General features: G+C 39.2%; 1 protein-coding gene and 1 long non-coding RNA gene across 2 annotated transcripts in view; both read right to left on the bottom strand.

The window, feature by feature from the left end:
* The window catches only part of LOC134221144 (uncharacterized), a 108,339-nt gene that overhangs the window by 41,946 nt on the left and 45,320 nt on the right, over positions 1-21,073 (bottom strand). The gene's annotated exons all lie outside the window — the stretch shown is intronic.
* On the bottom strand, positions 12,401-13,682 carry LOC134208078 (uncharacterized). The gene is made up of 3 exons (XR_009978490.1): positions 13,654-13,682; positions 13,435-13,594; positions 12,401-13,164 (listed from the first exon to the last, which is right to left on the bottom strand). It is a non-coding gene; the product is annotated as an uncharacterized LOC134208078 (long non-coding RNA).

Consider the following 21,073-nt stretch of genomic DNA (forward strand, 5'->3'; position numbering starts at 1 on the left):
CGAAATCACGGTAAAGTGCCAAGTTACATTTTCCTATCTTATCAGGCATATTATTGAAAAACCTATAACGGAAACGGATCCGAAAGCAAATTAAAATGATTCTGTAAAGTATTACTATTTAGCATTTGAGTTTATTGGTTTTACACTATCCTATTTCACTATCTATTATTTGGTCCACTTCGGCTTGTTTAGGGAAGTATTTCCACCTAAAATCCCCAATTTCTCCCAAAAAGATACCGGCAAAACGACCCTGAGATCGCTGAAGGGCAGACAAAAGTCCCCCAGCAAAGTTTTTATAACAATTGGCGCTCAACGCAAAATAAAAAGAAAAGATTTCCACTTTAACCTTAAGGTGGAACCCTTTTCAAGTAAGCTCCGGGAGGAATTAGAATCCTTTATTCCAATTGTTCTTATAAAGTGATAAGGTTTGTATTCATTATAATCATTGTATTCACCAAATATACAAGGGGTGCTTGGTGGCCTTGTGTCACTGCTTCTGCCTCATAAGCAGGAGATTAAGGGTTTGATCCCTGGCCCTTTCCAATTTCCTATTAAATAATTTCGTTAATCATATAACTCAATCTCTTTGCAAATCAAATTATCATTGCTAGCAAGTATGATTCTAAATATAGAATTGTTATAAAAAGCTGTCTGTTACTTAGTAGCAGTAAATAAAATGTAAAAATAGATTGATATTCATTTGTACCCGCATACGAATGCTATATACGGTCGCTATGCTCGTGCAGGCCTCATACAAGTAAGAATGTGTGAGGTTGATGTGCGGGTAGCGATGGTGTGGTAGACGTATGCGTGGTATTAGAATCCAATAGCATTCAAATTCTAATTGTAAAAAATGAATCCCATTAGAATTCACTTTAATACTTTCTCATTACTCTAGTACTTCTAATTCTCATTCATATATGCCTATCCCATAGATCGCATCACTTATCAAAGTGAATCCAGATAATATATCCCTTCATACTAACACAATATCCTATCCTAAGACTATCGTGGAGATGCAGAGGTATACTCGGTCTCTAGTATCAACGAGAGATGAACTAATAATCCTTCCTTCCCTTGATGACCGTAAGGACGTGGCCGGTGCCGTAATTGACTTAGTAAAATGCATTGAATTTCCGAAATTTGCACATTGAGAATGATAGCTAAAACCCAAGCTCCATTCAATTGGTTCTCTGTGCAATTTCGCAAGTTCTAATCAATCACGGAGTAGCAACTACGAATTGTACGGTTATCCTGCTCATGCTCATATTCATGCTCATTATAATCATTGTATTCACCAAATATACATTAGACTGGTCCAGGAAACAAAAAGTTGTCTAATTTCACGGGGCACCCCCCAGGATTGTGTCTTTGGGTGAGAAAATCAATCTCTGAAAATTTCAGCTCAATCGCTTGTTGCATAAGCTGGCGCATTTGATTTGAAGTTCGTATGGGGATTTCAGTCAAAATGTATAGGAAAATACACCTCCGTCACTCATTCGATCTGGAAATTGGTTCTGATTGCTCGATTGACCTCAGAATTGCAAAAACGGCAGTTGGTATGCTACAGAACAATTTCACAGAACATTGTATGATGATTAAATGAGCTTTTATATAGGTTTCGGCTGATGCGATTCGATCAAAAAACCCAAAAATACACAAATCAGCTCCTAATAAACCAGCCGAAAATGATATAAAAGTTCATTTAATCATCATGCAATGTTCTGTGAAATTGTTCTGTAGCATACCAACTGCCGTTTTTGCAATTCTGAGGTCAATCGAGCAATCAGAACCAATTTCCAGATCGAATGTGTGACGGAGGTGTATTTTCCTATACATTTTGACTGAAATCCCCATACGAACTTCAAATCAAATGCGCCAGCTTATGCAACAAGCGATTGAGCTGAAATTTTCAGAGATTGATTTTCTCACCCAAAGACACAATTCTGGGGGGTGCCCCGTGGAATTCGACAACATTTTTTTCTCCCCATAGTAATCTGGGCCAGTCTAATATACATTTTCTGGTATGGGTTCGGATGATGAGAAATCTTTATAATTGTCGCCTTTAATTCGGCTTTAGAAAATTAATCTGCGAATAATTTATGCGACATCATAGGCTGGAATTCAGCCTCCTTTTTTATTTAGGCTACTTTTTCTCACATTTCTTGAGAACAGTAGCTAATTAGGGGTAATTTTTTGTAGTTTCAGATTATTTGGTAGAATTTTTTGTATATATTTTTGCATTTAATATATTTTTAGAGCATTTTCGATTTCGAAAATGGCCGAAGCACTGATGGATTATTCCTAGGCAGTCAACAAAATTCTAGAATGGTATCACTCCTTTAGGGTGGACCATTTAATGCCCTATGAGCTCGAGTTTGGGCTCAATATCCGATCGATAGTGATCCACGACGATCCCACCTATTCTCGAAGGTGGAGAAGCCTTCGAGATCATTTGAAGAACGAGAAGAAAAATCAGAAAACTATGACTCAAATCTAGCGTAATAATTTTCGTACAATGCTGAAATTAAAGTCGATTGTTTAGCAGAGGTAAGCAAACGATCTACGGATGTTCCATCCCCAATAGCGTTGTGTTTCTCTGAATTCGTGCTCTAGAAAAATCACTAGAAAAAGAAAAGCACGTGGTTTCCAAGATGGCCGATTTGTGGCTTTGTTGTATAACCACCTTAAAGAGCTTGAAGCAGAGTTGGATAGAAGAGATAAGCAACGGGATGAGTGTTCTGTATTGAATATATCCGGCGTGTTCCAAGTGGAACCCAGCCGAATATATTAACTGTACAGCCCGGAGTACCTAGTATTCTGATGATTAAACCTTCTTATGCTTAGCAACTATGAAAGAACATGCGACTCTGTTAGTATTAGTATATAAAGATGTCTTTGTTAGACACATAAAATGTTCCTCTGTCGTTTCCCTAGCAATTCAATTTCATTAATAATTATTATTGTGGTTAACGTCACAGCGCGATATTGATCCAGCTCATTGATGGTCGTTGGTGAGAGGAGAGAGTCCACCGATGATGAGAGCTTCGATTGTATTAGATACTGGTGGGCTCTCACCTTCTTTTTGAGCATATGATGTGGGTGTGATGTGAAGTAGGGTAAGGGAGGTATTTTGGACCACTTTAGGAGATGGACGAACAATTTTTCAAATAAAAGTTAGATTTTGTAATAATTCTTGATCAATTCCCTAAGCAAGTAAAAAGTGGTGAATGCAGGCAGGATTTGTAGCTAAAAATGTTTGTAAATCCCACCGAAAGAATCAAAATATCATAAATTCTGAAGATATGTTAGATTTAATTTTGGACCACCTGTTTTTATTTTGGACCACCTATTTAACATATTTTGGACCACTCGAATAATTTTGAATTGCTTGCAAAGTTATGTTACTATTAGATTAAATTCATCTTTTCATCCTTAAAGTCTTTGTAAGCAATACATTTTTATAAGCACTCAAAAGCTTAGAACAATACCAATAGTTAAGGGTATTGAAACTAATCAATTTCAATACCACTCGGTACAGCATCTTCAAAGGAAAACAAATGTGCGGCCCATGGTCGTGATGTATGTACCTGGTCACTCCTACCCTGCCATATTTTTATGTAGTTTACCGATCTGTTACATTTGCGTCCTTGATAGTAGTGGGTTGCTCCTTGCGCATTCTTTTTTTTTCCAAACGAAACATAATCGTAGAACACGGAACTCTGTTCCACTGCCAAGCCGCACGGACGTCGAGCTCTAGCAAAGATTGGTTTTTGTTATGGAGCTTTCTTAACTATTTTCTTATGAAAATAATGAGTTTTTTTATTATTGTTTTCATTTAAGATGCTTTCAGCCCTTGGCTGGCTCACCTCTGGTAGCAAAAAGGCAAAAGTTTAAGAGATCTGGAACTTAAAAAGAAGATATGTCGAAAATATGTTCGGTTCAATGAAAAATGAACCTATTTTTGACATGCCTCAGAATACTGTTTTTAAACTTGGAATGTGTTGCTCCAGGTCTGAAACTGCTTCAATTAGGTTCTAATAGGTCAACAACATCATTCACATGTTTTAAAACTATGTACAAATAAACTTACAGCTCTTTAAAGTTGAATTCCATTTTACAATGTCGTCTTGGTTTTGGTCTAATCTAGCCGGAATGGGTAAATATGTGAAAATATTCTTAATAATGGCTATATTTTATTAGAAACAAGTGTAGGAGATACCTTATGGATAGTTTCTTTTTGCAATAAAATTTAAATGTTGCATGTTTTATTTAGTTTTGTGTGAAATAAATGCAAAATTCAGCAAGGTGGTCCAAAATATGAGCCCGGTCCAAAATACAGCCGTTACCCTACTGATGTGAAGATAGAGTGGACCCAATTTGGCACGTTTCGTTGTTGCTGGCTGGACCGATCCATAAATCAGAGTGTAAAATAATCGATTTTTTTTGGTGAAGTCCACCTATCTTCACTTGTCAGCTTTTTCTTATCGTTGCTGAAGAAAATATTACAACATAGTTCCATTTGCAAATAAAACGTACGGTTGTATACATTTGCGTTCAAATGCTTTCCAACTTGGAACATTTTCATCGAGTCTTCGATTAAACTCAATGTCAATAACAAACATCAAATGACTCAATTAGAAAATGTCAAATTAATGTTTTCCATTGTTAATTGATTGTGATTAATGAGCTAGGAATGAAATGATTCAAATGCGTCTCAAGGTTTGCAACGAGAATTGAATCATATTAGGATCGCAACACTCGGTACGTTTCCTCCAAAATAGTCGAGAAAAATCGAAAAGTGTTGCAATAATGAATTTTAAAATTCAATCAAAGTTAAATGCCTATTCTTTTTTCAAGGTGGACTATATTTGGAAGCTCATTATGTATACTTACAGAATACGGAATATTTGTTTAAAAAAATGTGTTAGAGACATGAACTTGCAACCGAACCCAGTGCACAAACGGCTGCAAAAGTAAATTCTATACTCAACAATATTCTCCAATTAAACATAAGGTTCCAGGCTTACATTGAATGAAAAATAAATTGTAATCTTTCTTGGATTCATCATTTTATAATTATCTGGAAATGACACCCCACCAAGTTTTAAAGTAGCCATGAAAGTCTCCGTAGTTGTAAGCACCCTGAAAACATTTTTAATTTCTACAAACAACTGTTGAAAGCCTCGTGGTCATACAGTTAAAGCCCCAAACGCAATTCAGTGGAACGATGACGGAAACGGAAAACTTGACAGAAAATATATGGGTTAAGTGTCAACCCTGCCGTTTCCGTCGCCGCTTCGTTGTATTGCGTAGGGGCCTTACGGTATAAGCCTTCTAGATTCATTCGCATGCCATGCCAGGAATAATCTTCGCAGATCTACTAGGTGTCTCTAATAATATACTATCAGTTATCTGTTGCTCAACGTTTCGAATTGCATGCGATGGTTCAGCCATTCAAAAATAATCATATGTCAGTTTTTCTTGCTAAAATTTTGTGCAATGGCCTTAATGCCAGCTTAATAATATATCAAATATGTGTCTACCATTATTTAAATAGGTTGAAGCTTCTTTAATAGAATCTCACTATAAGGATGGTGAGATCATTCCTTTTTTTTATTTCAAAAAAATTGTATGTCGTGTTTGACTCAACTGACTGAAAAATAAGCAATTTGATACCAAATACAGGAAGTTTTGTGTTTGGTATTGTCTTTCGCATGTCCTCCTTTTCAACCAAATGTCCTCCTTTTCGGCACGATTTGGAGGAACTGTCCTCCTTTAGAAACATTTTATATGCTCGGCCTATTCATAGTCGGCTCTGGACTGTCAATATTCGGTTGAATATTAGTCATTGAATATGTATGCCCATTCTACAAATTGAGAAATTATCAGAAATCTGAACACAATGCAAATTATGTTTTTTTTTCTGCGCATAGTAAGCACACTCAGTGACAGTCGAATGAATGACTTTATGGAGTAGTCGTCTGACTATGTCATTCTATGTTTTGAATAATCATGCAATGTTTGTCAAAATTAGGACCGAAGTTGCTTCATGAAGATGAATATTTTAATAATAAATCCTCATAGGGAAAATTTAAATTGACTCGCCCTTTGGATAGTCTCAAAGTATACCTCGGATGAGGATTTCACTGAAATTTTTGGAGGCTGGTCTTCCCAGAAGCTCTGTATAAGGAATTGCCCAGAATACGTGGAGATGGATTTTTCCTGCATTATTATGGGAGGATTTCATTATAATTCGACAGTGCACGATCAGTCGTGTTTTGTTCAGGTAGCAGAACTTTTTCGAGATCTGGATGATTTTGTTCTATTTTATGTGATCGGTTAGCAAATTAATTAAAATGGGATTGGTCGTATTTCGTATAACAGAAGGCGTGTTTTATTATGCTTCGTTCGCCAGTGGTCTGTTTCGAAACGGTTTATTCTGCTTAGCTAATCGAGGTAAATTCAGATAAAATATCCTAACTAATAGCTAACTCAATATTCATTCCCGACACAAACGTGGAGATGCAGAGGTGTTCCTGTGTCTCTAGTAGCACCGAAAGTTAGACTTACGAGACTTATTCGCCAAGATCCTTGGAGGAAGAATTTCTCAAAATTATATACTGAAGAAGATTTTACCCATCTATCCATTTACAGCGGAAATTGAAAAAAGGAAATCATGTTGTTCAGGAAACTGGAGAATGAGAATGATCCACCGGTTGGCCCGTAACTGATTGTGGAGAGATAAATCAAACATCTTTATAATATTTGTTTGATAACAATGCAAATTCTCATTTTCAAAATGATAGTTTTTAAAATAGGTTCGTGTAAAGATTTCCAAAAACTAATGAAAGGATCTTGAAAATCGGTGAGGAAGTGCATGGATTATAATTTAAAGTTCCAAATGGCAGTCATGTTTTCGTGACGCACACATGTTTCCAATTTGTGAAAGGCAGTATTTTATCATCCGTATCAAAAGCAACAGAAACGTAGTCCTTCGTAAATATGGGAAATATCTTGGGAACCTCTTTAAGATTGTTTTTTAATTGTATCCCTGGAAGCTACTTCTCAGAGCGATAGTATTGATCAAATTTTTGCCGAAATTCTGGTGGTCAGTATTATTAATTTTTTTCTATATCATATTTTTACATGGCATTCATGGCTGCATTTTGAAAAACTCCTATCGATCTGATGATCTTTCATATTAAATTAATCGAGATCTGTTGAATGGGTGGACAACAAGATGGTTCTAAAATCATTATAGACTGAAGCATAATTTGAAACAAAGTGGATTCTTAGTATTTGAGGTACGACACATGCCAGATCTTACCCTTACTGCTATATCCCATTCAATTATAATATTCCGACTGCTTACCTGTAAAGAAACAAGAAAAAGTTAAATTAGTAAACATTCGTGTTTAACTATTTACTGTGTACATTTTAGTATATAAGCGAACTCTCTTATTACTATAAATAAATAAATAGAAAGAAATCTAACCTAAGAATCGTACAAACCATTACAATTTTTCTCAATTGACAACAGCCTGGATCGAAACTGTTGATATTTTTTATGTTTTGGATTATTCCAAGGTAAAAGCTGTTTACCGTTCTGTTATAAAGCTTTTTCCTATAAAAAAAGTCTCAATATACTATCTTCAACAATTCTCAGTTGCGCTTTTTAGGCATAGATTATAGATATGTAATCATATGCCAAAGTATTGTTGAATAATTCCACTAGTTACCACCCTGTTTGCTTCCACCTGAAGCTCCGCTGCTAATATGCGAACAAGTTTTTCTTCCATTCTAACAGAGATACCGTAGAACGGAATGCGACCAAGCTGCACAAAATACAGATTTGCACCCGGCAGGAGCCAAAGAAAGCAAGAAATATGTGTAGCAGATTTATTATCATTTTTATAGAGCTGCTCCAACTGTTGCACCGGAGCGGATGCTAAACGGAAAACCTCTATCCTCTGTGCTTGTGTGCTTGTAAATTTCTGCAACGGAGCTCGCAGCCGTTTAACAGGTTTCTTGAAAATAGATATCCGCCGCACTATTTGCTATCTGCCGCTGTTGGTACTAAACGAACGCTTGGGATAAGAAATGATGCTCCACCGATGCTCGCGTTTTTCTCCCGGTATTTTCCAATGCAAGAACTTTTTGACCACTACGGGCGGCACGACACGACACGGGAGGGACCCTGCCGGCCCTCCACGCCAGGCGCACACAGTAGGCGCTTTTGCGCGAGCGAGCGGTCCCTCTGGAAACAGGTTGCTGCGATCTCTTGCTGCCGCTGTTGTACGCTTTATGCGCTCCGGAAGCACTTATAGCAAGATTAACGATTTTAATGACCCGCTGCTGGCCCCCTCCTAACTTTCGTATTGGGGTCCCTTGCCGGTTTACGCGAGTTCAGCGCGCGTTCGACGCTTCTGGCAGGTGGTGGGTGGCGACAGGGGCGTACGGTTAGGAACAATTCAAATTTAAACTCTACGGGACCCGGTGCTATCTATCCCGAAGAAAGGGTACATGTATTCTGGGAGAATTAACGATCGACTTGCGGGAAAACAAACAATTATTGCCTCTTTCCGTTTTTTTTTGGGCTTTTGTTTTGGGAAAATTGACCATTAGAGGTAATTTGCGTCGAGCCCATCTATTTTTGGAATTCTTTTTTTTTCGGAAAGTTCTCAGCTTACTGCGATCGGGGCGTGTGGCCGATTTGAACGCGATTGTTTTTTCGAATGATATTCCAAGTGAGCTGAGATTTTTGATTATGCGAGATACTCCCAGCTTTTAATACGTACTGGTAAATATTTTGATGATTTCATGTTCCGCCTTTATTGAAATCTGACAGACTTAAAGAGCCGTCTTCGTAGGTCGCAGTCTCCCACGTGCCGTTTAATCGATTCCATAGAAATTGCAACCTCCATGTGAACCTTGCTGAATCACCAAAATGCTTAGTTCGAATGAAAACTTCTCCAGAGGAACGAACTCAATGGGAAAGCAACAGCAAAAGACTCCAGAGTTGCTCCATCACTTTGGTACCAGACTGACACCGGTACGGCTACTCGTTCAATGATCATAATATGAACACATCAAATAAATTTAGGAAAGCGAAATAACATCATCATCTTGCCCATCATAATCGGGGCCCACTACACGATAGCATTAGGGTGGCGCGAGCGATGATATTCAACCGGTGGACAACCTTTGCCCAGACAAGAAGACAACATTTTGAATCTTTCCATCACTTATCGATTTGAAGGTGAGATTGAATATACTTTAGCACACAAACTTCAAAATATGGCCATTGCTGTGATCGTCGAAGTAGTTGAATTCTGTTAGTGGTACAGATTATTTGTTTTACAAACTTGAGCCACCCTATGCAGCATCCAGCCTTCTTGGACCCAAGATTCAAATCCAGACTGAGCATTCTTTGACGACACAATCGAATGACCGACCGTGCAACGGGCGCAAGACGAAGCAGATGGACTACGGCGAGGGCAAGCGGATGAACGAACCTCGACGCAAAACTGGACTTTGGGTAATTTAATCCATCTCTCTCTTCGCAAGTTGAGTTGGGGCTTCCGCACGGCACGGCACCGTTGTTGTTTGCGAGAGAGGGTTTACAGCATAATGAAATTTACATAAATACTTATCGTCCGTTTTCCCCGCGGCGCACACTCCCAAGTCCCAAGCATGCACGGGCGGGCATGGTTCCGACGGAGAGCGACGGCCACTTTTCGCCAAGCGAATAGTTTTCGGGCGTTTGTTTTGATGACTCGCCACATAAACCGGACGATTTTGTTGTTGTTTTCGTTTTCGTTGTGACGAGAGGGCCTATCGAGATTGGTATCTGGCTGACTGACCGTTCACCGGGCAGTTTAGCGTTGCTGATAGTAATAATTATTGAGGTAGTATTTGGGGCTTGTCCCTGCCTTAAACAACCGTTTTAATGGGGAATTACGACAGCTTGGATTAAAAGGAGCCGTTGAATTTGCAAATGACAGGCTATTTATAGAATTAGATTCGCATTTCTTTTATATTTATCGGCACAATATGGTCCCAGAAAAGAACAAGAACGGGTTCGGTAAAAAAAAGTTTATAATCCGTCTGTTAAATCCAGATAGACAATTCCGTAGAAGTTCGACTTATATTTGCCCCCAAAAATTGGTAAGAACTGTTTTTGCCTTTACTGAGCCATCAAGCGTCATTGCCAGTCAGAATGACCGGACTTCAGCTATAATCAGTGCAAGCTCCAATTATCTTCCGAATCGATCAACCAATCATCAACCGCAGTCGCCGGTCGAGAGATCTCATTATTGGAGGTCTCTCACTGTAAACTAAGCGGAACATGTGGGACCCCGAAAACAAAAACCACATCAAAACAAACGCTCCGCTCCGATCGGTTTTCGTCGTCCCGTGTCGGCTGACACCGACTGACGCACAAAAAAGTCTCACTCTAATAAGAGGATGTAGTCATGTATCAAACCATCTCGACCACCACATTCCCCCTCCTCGGAGCACCTTACGGCGCTTTTTATTGCATGCGGCTCAAAAACCTGAAGCCAATCATAAATTTCTGTTTGATTTGCCACTTCCAGCTCATTCGGTTTCGGTTTTTACAAAACAGTTGCCCACCAAATTCTTCGCACTGCGTTGCACCGCTTGCAACGATGACGACGGTGACGACGACGACCGCGACCGGTGGCATCGATTGGCAAAGCCCAAATTCTCTGGATTAATTCACCTAGTGTTGATTGCGATAGCGTCTTTCTAGGAATTGATTATGACATCAACCTTTGTCGTTCGGTTTTATCATTTGTCTCGTATCTTTCGAATGCTTCAACTGATTACCAATCAAGTTCATGGTGATTACCTTTTTATTTTAAGGTGAACCGTATACAGAAATCTCAGTTCATAAAATGCAATATGATTCTCGATATGGATGATAGAGGGATTGTCAAAGTAATGATGTAGACAAAGATATATAGAAAAAGGGACTTCTTGCTATCTCGACCAAACTAATTCCTTCTTTCTGGCTCAAGACTTCGAAGAAGTTAGAAGTGCGCGGCGCGTGTTATAATTCGAGGTAGTAGAAGTTGAAAAATAAGTGTGCTGTTTTTAGTAATATGCTTTTCTAAATCTTTTAGATTATTAGGTCCTTAAAAGTATTACGATTGTTAAAAATAAAACTAGTTGTTAGTAGTGAAATTAAAAATAAAGGTAAACTAAATGTTAATTGTTAAATATCTTGGCTGTGCATATGCACAGCACATGTTTCGAAATGAGAAATTAGCAATTATTGGATACCCTAGTGGCCCGAGGTAAACAACCCTTCCAGGAGATAAGAGGTGTTTTGGTGAATCGTGATGTGGTCTATATGCAAGCCATTTATAGTTTTCTTTGTTCCTCTGACATAAAAGTCTAATACTTTTGTTTTTTTTCTTTTCTTCGAAGTTTTTTTGTTTGTTTTGTCTCTGTCTTTCTGTCCCGTAGAGCGCCGTAGCTCTGGCCGTCCGGAAGATGCTCCCATGCGAACCATTCTTCGAGCACGACGACACACCACATCGTCCCCGACGCCAAATGACCGGATGAGCTGCTGAAATTCCTTGATTATGATGATTCCCTGATTTCCGAATCCTAATCCCCATCCATCCTTAAACATTGTAAACCTAACCTCGAGTCACCACGAGTACGTTGGCTTATTTCCCTCTCTTACTAATTTAATAATAAGATTATGTCGATTGTACATATCACAAAGAAACGTGGCTCCGTAAAGTGTTATACACGCCTGAGCCTACCAAATAAACAAACTTGGAAAAAAAATGTTTCGAAATGGACAAGTTGATATGAAATTTGCGAAAAAGAATCCACGTATCTTGGAGGGACTCGAACCCTCAACCTCCTACTCTCTAGATAGGCGTGATAACCCCTACACAACAAGACCACTTAAAGGTCACGTTTGCGGAAAAGCCATCAGAATCCGAGTACCAACCTCCACCGCGGTTAGCTCTTTTGTTAGCGGTTGTATTCGACGCCATTGTGGAAGACGCCATCTGGTTCCGGACCACCAAAGAAATCCAGAGAATTCCCATCTGGCGAAACGGATAATCGAATCAGCAATCCCAATCCATCCATTCGACTTTCCGGTGCGGCAGGCCGAGCCAAAGGTTCCTCATCAATATCTAAAGGAACAATCCATTGCTTCGAGCTGGTACGATCTGACACGCCAGTCGAGCGGGCGATATCGACGATCCCCAATACCATTCAGTGGTTCCCCAGCAGCTCCATAAGTTAGTCCACGACCCACAGTAATTCGGAAAAAACCGTAAGTCGCGCTGGTTATTTTTAGTAGTAATAACCCGGATAAAAAATATCATTGAAAAACCATAAATTTTACTGGTACAGCACCATTTATTACATAATAATTACCACTGAATGTAATGGAAATGTTACAATAAAATTGCATTAGAACGTATGGTTTTGCACGATAAAATGAATGGTAAATTGGACTTTTACAATATAAAATAGGGGTTGTTATGTATCTTTACAATAAAAAATTCGAAAATTTTCCATACAAAATTCAGAGCAAAACAATTAACTTTACGGTTCTTCTATGGGATGGTTTCTATGGACGAAACAATAGAAAACAATGTGTTGTAAATGTTTTCTATTACTTTTTTTATTGTTTTACCATGGAAGTACAATAGGATTTAGAATAAAAACCACTGCAGTATTACAATAGAAATACAATATAATTTATTTTTTTTTAATTTATTTTGTTTTTTTTTTAATTTCTTGTGGCAGGTTTTGTTTAGGCCTCCCAGTCGGACCAATAAAACGATTATCTGGTGTTTCTTATTTTCTGCTTGCATGTTGAATCCTGATCGGAATATCACGGACCTCTTGGGATAATGTCGACAGATCACTCCTCATGTCTACTATATAAAATCTTCGAGCGCTATCGTCGGAATGATTTCAAATTTCAATATTATGCGCTATTATACTACTCTTGCAAATCCTTCGCGCAGATGGCAAGCATCGGGAATGCATTACGGTTAGCATGCTGCCGTATATTTCCACTTGCTCTTTCCTATTTTGTTGCTTTGCTTACATTGGTGAATGATGTGCGTGGTATAAAGTTCCATAGTTCAACACCTGGTTCTGTTAAAGAAAAAGGAAATATTTGTTACTATTGAAGTAGAGATAATGATTATATACTCAATTCAACGGTAATCCGGAATCCACGACTAGCGAAGTTATTTTTCTCACAACTCGTAAGATAACTTGAACGTCCTGCGGTACATTACATAGCGCTGAATTAAAAGGAGACTAAGCACACTGTTCCTGAAGTAATTCGTACAAATTGCGGGTGAAAACCAACTTCCCTAGTCGGTTTTTGACTGAATTGAGAATAATCAAATCTTTTCTTACTATGAATATCGGTTGTTATTCCATTAGCTTGCTGTTGTCCCGGAAGCCCGACTCGATAACTGGCAAGGGGAGCAGGATGAGCTGCTAAGTTTCGGTCAATTCCAATAAAGATGTTCGGCTTCTGCTGAGTGCCTCTGCAGACTGAGATATGTTCCATTCTCTATAAATGGGTAAAATAATAAATGTTAGGATACAAAACATGAAGTTGTATTTACTTACCATTACGAATTCTGAAACCTGCTGCTTATCCAGCTTTCCACGCTCGGTAATGGCGGCTTATCGGTGTGCAAAAATCAATCAGTCACTGTACTTTTTGACACTAGCTGGAGGAAAACTCACTGGCGAAAAGGCCTTTTTTCCCTTCCCCTCACCCAGGAACGCCAGTATGCTTTCCTCCAGCGAGTGTCAAACAGTACAGTGACCGATTGATTTTTATATACCGACAAGCCGCCATTACCGAGCGTGGAAAGCTGGATACAGTATCCCCCCGCTTATCCGGACCTCGCTAGTCCGACGACTCGTTAGTCCGGATCTCGCTAATTCGGAATTTTCCGGATTAAAAAGTATCAACACCCATTTAAACACATTATGCTGTCAGTTTTCAAATTTGTGCTGTGATTTTGTTTTGGTTCATTTGTATGGATTTGACAGTCGGATTAACGAGAGAAACCCCGATAGTCCGGCCATACATTTGTCGGATCAGCGGGGGTATACTGTATTCACATATCAATGAGATGCATGCTAAGGCAGGCTGTAGTTTTCAGTCAGCTTAAATCGGAAACGAAACAAGACAAAAAGTTAACTAAAACGGACCCAGTTGCTTCGGTGGAAAAAATCAAGGAGCCCTCGGAAGGTTCTTAAAAGGCTTTTCCCTAAGGAGGAATGATTCGAAATCTTCCGGTGCTATATAACATTACAAAATACTTACCTTCAATACACGGCACAGCGGCCATTGATCCACCCTAAATCCCCTAGCAGAATCCGTTAACGAAACGGAAAGCAGCAAAAAGGAAGCGTCCTGCATGTTTGTTTTCTTTTGATTTTTACCAACTGCAAAACAAAACATTACACGCTGAAATGGAACTAGTTTCCTTAGAGTAAAAATTTTAATTGAAATTTTTTATTTTTTTTTTGTTTCTATTGTCATAATAATACGAACATTTTATGATCTGTGATATTAAATATTAAATAAAAAAATAAATTAATAACTTTTTACTCAACAATGAAAGTTATTGTTATTTTATGGTTTTCAATTGTTGCTTCAATATAATAAAAATCTTAAAATTCATGTTACTATTAACTTCAAAGATGATTTTCTAATCAAAGAAATAGAATAATTTTGAAAATTGATCAGATTTTTGTTAATGCTTGCGAACAATAAAAATATTAAAGAATGTATTGGTAACATTCAGTTTTATTGTAGCTTTAATGTGAGTACAATATATGTGTTTTTCAACCGTCAACAATCTACAATAAATGTACAGAAGATTGTATTGTTTGCCATACAATCTATAGTATTCTAATAGCTTAAGCAATACAAGGTACTGTAAATTTTTATCCGGGAAGCCAAATTGTGTATCAGAGGTATGAGAAGAAAATTCGTAATCACGGAAGTAGGACAAAACTAGGTAAAAATAGTTCGAATAAATAATGTTTGTCAGCATGTTGTATTACCCCAGAAAAACCTAGTTATCTTTGGAAATAGAAATTAGAATTTCTTAGAAGGCACACAATTTGCTAATTACCGTCCTTAATTCGATGCAAACTTCGTTAAGAGATAATTTCTCACCCCTCGCTTCATGACGTCTTCCAAAAGTTCGAAAACTTTAGATTGTGATAGCTATTCAGTTCCAACCCTGGTAAATGAACACCCTTTAAGTTCATTCAAAAATTATGTTGCGTTTATGCTGAGTTTGCATGTATACTGAACTGTCAACAATTTCGCATAAAACGACCCTGTGAGTTTCCTAGCCACGTTTGGAACAAGGAACGTTATAAAGGAGTTATAAATTGGCGCCCACATTAAAGGTTTTGACATTCACTTTTTTGCAAATCGGCTACAGATCTTTCCGTACTCGGTAGAGGGAGGAAAAACAGCATAAAACTATTTTAAGGTTTTCTTTGCGTTCGTCGAACGTCAAATTAGAACGCTTGCTATTCAATAGAGGCTATCAAATTGAGAGTTGAAGCCCCTGGCCGCGTTAACAACAAACAGGCTGATTTGTTTCGGTGGCATTATTTTGTATCATTTTCAATTGAATGTTATTCGGTGGTGATCAGTGGAGTGTTCGTAATGTTTTGAGCTTTTCGGTGGTAATAAGTGAGCCCTAAAACCACACAGGCCGTTTTGAAAACCGTCCTGGAGTCCGATTGTAAAATCGAGACTGAGAAGGGTTAGTACTGTTGGATAGAAGAGTGAGTCTGAAGAGGGCACAGACGTTGATCTGGCCGTGGTTCGAACACTCATTACCATCGAAAAGTTCCCAGCATACGAAACACTGCCTGATATGGAATCTAAGATAAGATTAAAGTATCGTCCAACACTTGGAGAAGGAAGAGGTCGAGTTTGAACTGGAGATTCGGGCAGTATCGTTTGAGAAAAACGAAAGTGTAGAAGCACTTAGAAGACGTCTTAGGGAGATACTGAAAAAAGGGCGATCCGAACGAAATAGACTTTATAAATTACGAGGGACGGAATGTGGACATTGAAATTACTTTGATTGACAGGTCGGTCAAGGAAATCAGTGACTATTTAGAGAAGAAGAAACATTTCGAGGGAATTAAAGACGCATTGAAAACACGTCTGGTGCACTATTTCGCCCGGTGTTTGACTATCCAAACCGCTGCAGAGAAAGATCAAGACTTAGAGGATTTGGATAAACTGCTCAGTAATATTCGTCAATTGTACAACACGTACTTTACCATGTTTACTCCAATCGAAGAGATCCGAAAGGAGGTAATGCTACAGATATCCAAATCATTATCCCAACTATAGTCAGGTCAGACTGGACAACCCAAAGTTCAAAAAATATCTAGAGAGACACAGACGGCCATGCCAAAAAGGTCATATACAAGGCGAAGTAGACCAGTTTCAGAATGGAACTTGCGCTATGATGGTAGGGATTGGGGTAGAGATTTAATGAAGTTTATTAGGAAAGTGGAATTTTATGCCAAGTCGGAAAATGGCTCCGAGAAGGAACTATTCCGCTCAGCTGTACACTTATTTAGTGGACTAGCAAAACTATGGTTTATGTCTGGAGTAGAATCCGAAGATTTTACTACATGGCTAGAGCTATTGGCGGAAAGGAAAAAGGAGTTTTTGAGTCCTGATCATGACCATGTAAGCGAGGTCAGAGCAATTGACAGGAAACAACGGTCGAACGAAAAATTCCAGGATTTCTTTTTCGATATCCAGAAAATTTTCAATTCTCTGACGAAACCAATTTCAGAGAAGAAGAAATTTGAGATAGTATTTCGTAATCTTCGAGCCGATTACGAAGGGCATAACGTGGCTGCTCAGATTGATATTCTGGCGGACCTGAAAACATTCCATTCCAGGCCATTCCAGGCCATCACCAATCCGAGTGTAGAGCCCCCATGCACAAATTTTGCTACAAGTGTGGATTCTACCAAGTCGACACGAAGTCCTGTCCGTGGAGTACAAAAAACGCCTAGGCAGCCGTCTGGAGGGGCAGACGGTAGTGATGGATAGCCCCTCAGAGAACCGGAAACCGATTCAAATTTTGTACTACCGGATTTGAGACAAGTAGAGAGTGAGTAATATATACATACATCGGAAGTTGAGATCAGTGAACATTTTTTGAAAATGGCGAACGACGACAGACCGTTTGTTCAAGTAGAAATCTTAGGAATTCCACGAATAGGGTTACTTGATAGCGGTGCCAACAGAAGCGTTTTAGGATCCGGGGCGAAAGCACTTATTAGAGCATGTAAATTAAGTTTACGCCCTGTTCATATGGATTTAACTACTGCCAGTGGCCAAAAGCTTGATGTGGCGGGCTGTGTAGAGTTGCCCATCACGTTTGGCTTAGTTACAAAAATGGTATCGGCAACAGTAATTCCATCAGTTAAACGACAGCTGATCTTAGGGTCAGATTTCTGACAATCGTTTGGAATTGTGCCCACGGTTGTTTTTTCACAGAGTCCGACTTGGGTAGAAGAATTAAGTGAAGAAGTTCTGCAGTCCACATTGACCGACGAACAGTCAAAACAGTTAGAAGAGATCAAATTTTTATTCAAACCCGTCGAGGAAGGACGTTTAGAAACCACCACAATGATTAACCACCGAATCGAACCGTCTAAGACGAGTTAAGTAATTCCATTTAATTCCACCAATTATTTCGATATCTTTGCAGATACGTATTTCGACCACAACTGTGTGGTCGTCTTCAGTGTCTCGTACTTGACTAGACTTGGTCGAGTCAAGTACGAGACACTGAAGACGATCACACAGTTGTGGTCGAAATACGTATCTGCAAAGATATCGAAATAATTGGTGGAATTAAATAGAATTACTTAACTCGTCTTAGACGATTGAATACATTCCACTAAAAGAGCTTTAAATATTTTTTTTCCATCGAATCGAGTTAACCGACGAAGCTAAGAAGCTTCTATCTGTGCGGAATAACCCATTTCCAACCTCCCCTGCTCGACAGGATAAGAATAATCAAGAATAAGATTCTATGTTGAAATGCGGAATCATTGAAATTTCGTATAGTAACTGGGCACTTCGATTCGTCCCAGTGGATAAACCTGATGGTTCAGTTCGACTCTGCCTCGACGCCCGCAAACTGAATGTGCGGACTATACGGGACTCCTACCCTCTTCCACATGCTGACAGAATCCTCAGTAGGCTTGGCCCTAGCAAATATATATCAACTATTGATCTTTCGAAAGCGTTGCTGCAGGTACCCCTGCACCCACGTTCTCGGAAGTTCACAGCATTTTCAGTGCTGGGCAGAGGGCTGTTCCAGTTCACTCGCATGCCTTTTGGCCTAGTAAACAGTCCGGTAACCTTGGCGCGACTGATGGACCGGGTTCTAGGTAGCAGTGAACTGGAACCAAACGTGTTTGTTCATCTCGATGACAAAAATCTAAGTTCTGTGTGCCTGAAGTACCGTATTTGGGGTATATTAGTGAAATTGTACGACCACTAACTGATCTTTTAAAAGATCGTCCCAAATCGTTTACAATGTTGTGAAAACTCATATGTAAATATGTACGTTATGTGGAAGATATTGATTTGGCAAATGTATTTGAGGTAACCACTTTCCCTTCGATGGGACTCAAACCCATGACCCTACAGTACGGTAGACTGGTGCTTTAACCAACTAAGCTACGAAGGACCTCCGTCGGCCTTCGCAACCTAGCGGCTACTGAACGAGCTCGAGATTCCCAAATTGGACGCATAGGATTGCGAGTGATTTGACTATGCGTCCAATTTGTAAATTTGATTTTCTTGTACTTACCGACTATGGGTACTCGGTTTTATGGAAGAAAATTCTGTAAACCGCAGTTCTACACACACTTCGTTGTTACCGCTTATGGTTAATTGGGACAATTTTTTTTTTCCTTGCTCCAAGTGATCTCACACACGTTAGTAGTTTTCCTTATAGGACATTTTCAACACAATTTCCCTCGGAGGATGAGTGGACATCTGGCTATTTGGAGAGAAGTGTGTTGGACAGCATTGTTTGCTACACTGACGGTTCCCACTTCGAAGGTAGAGCAGGTGCAGGCGTCTATTCGCGTGAGCTGAGATTGGAACAGTCACACTCACTGGGTACACACTGCACTGTCTTTCAAGCGGAAATATTTGCCATCATGTGTGGAGTGCAATCTGCACTGCAGCAACGCATTATGGGCAAAGTAATATACTTCTGTTCAGATAGCCAAGCAGCTATTAAAGCTCTCGCCTCGACCAACTCAAGGTCAAAGTTAGTAATCGCATGTCGAACTCAAATTGAGGAACTGAATTCAGTTAATACTTTACACCTTATATGGGTACCTGGCCATTCTTCCATAGCTGGAAACGAATTGGCTAATGAGTTAGCTCGTAATGGAGCATCGCATGACTTGATTGGTCCTGAGTCAGCTATTCCAATATCCAAGTGTTGGGTGAAGCTTTTGATCAACTCTTGGGCTGTCACTCAGCACAAATGGCATTGGAGTAGTCTGTCATCTGATTCATGTCATCAAACAAAATTGTACATCCGGGAGCCATCTCCGGTAGTAGCAAGCTATTTAGCTAATCTGTCTAAACAGAATTGCAGTGTCTTAGTCAAGGCCTTGACAGGTCACTGCCGACTGAACTATCACATGGAAAATATTCAACGCGTTGAATCACCTGTTTGGGATAGTTGTGAATCCGATTATGGAACTTCTTATCATCTAATATGTAACTGCCCAGTCTATGCACAATTGCACTTCCAAATATTTGGTAAACACTTACTTAGTGAAATTGACTTCAGAAACCTGAACCTTCAGAGTATTTTGTTGTTCATAACCCGTTGTGGTAAGGAGCTATAAGCTCTTGTACGCTTATGCGTTGTATGCCCTCTTCAAGGGCCCTTTTCCAAACATTCCCTTTGTTCTCCCATCCACATTCCTTTCCTTTTTGTTCACTTCCTTTTCCGTCAGGTGTGTGATGAAAAAGGTTGTGAAGGCGATGGCACAAATCTCCCAAATTGAGGTGAACGTGCCCCTGGAGCCGACGTTCTGATACCTGATACCTGATACACAAGAATTCTCCGAGGAACACATAAGAGAAGAGTCGTAACCACATTGCGGAAACTTTCTTAAGGCTAAATTAATCTACGCTTAAATTTTTGGTCGAATGTAAAGAAGTTAATCTCTCTGAAACAATTCCTGAAGTTTAATTCTTTTGAGAGAAATTCTTTAACAAACTTATTGAGGAACGTCAAAGGATATCGCTATGAAAGTTTCCCAAGCTATTTCTAATATTTTCCTAAGGGAAACGTCGTAATGCTCTAAAAGAAGAGTTTTGGAGAAACTCAGGATTTAGAAGTAATCGACTGTCAAAAACATTTAAATGAAAAACAACAATGATGTTTGGTTCTAAACAAAAAAAAAACCTCCATGGTCACTCAATCTGAAAAAAAAAATTATAAAATTGGGTCGATAAATGTGATGAAATCAGAGGTAGACAAAACGGGACGTGATAAAATCGATAAAATCTCCCCTTGAAATGAAGAAAAGAAAAGTAATAAACGCTATACTGTACTATCACTCGATCTATTGTGAACACCTAAGTAGAGTGACCGCCCCCAGTTAAGCGAACAATCAACTAAGACCACCTTAAAGCAAACATCTTAAATTCAAATTTGTACATTGGCCGCTCTTATGGGATTTAGTGAATAAATAATAAATCTTGGCAGCCATTTTCAGCCCCTTTCGTTTTCCGTGCCGTGTCAATTAAAAAAATATATTCTGTTAATTGAGATACACGGGAAAGGATCCTTTGGCCGAATGCCACTAGGCCGAACAGACCATTAGGCCGAAACCCATCTGGTCGAAAATCATTAGGCCGAAAGTCATTTGGCCGAAAGGGTTGTTTGGCCGAAAGTCATTTGGCCGAAAGGGTCGTTTTGCCGAAAGG

Source organism: Armigeres subalbatus, chromosome 1, assembly GCF_024139115.2.
Source record: "Armigeres subalbatus isolate Guangzhou_Male chromosome 1, GZ_Asu_2, whole genome shotgun sequence".
In the NCBI taxonomy this organism is placed as follows: domain Eukaryota; kingdom Metazoa; phylum Arthropoda; class Insecta; order Diptera; family Culicidae; genus Armigeres; species Armigeres subalbatus.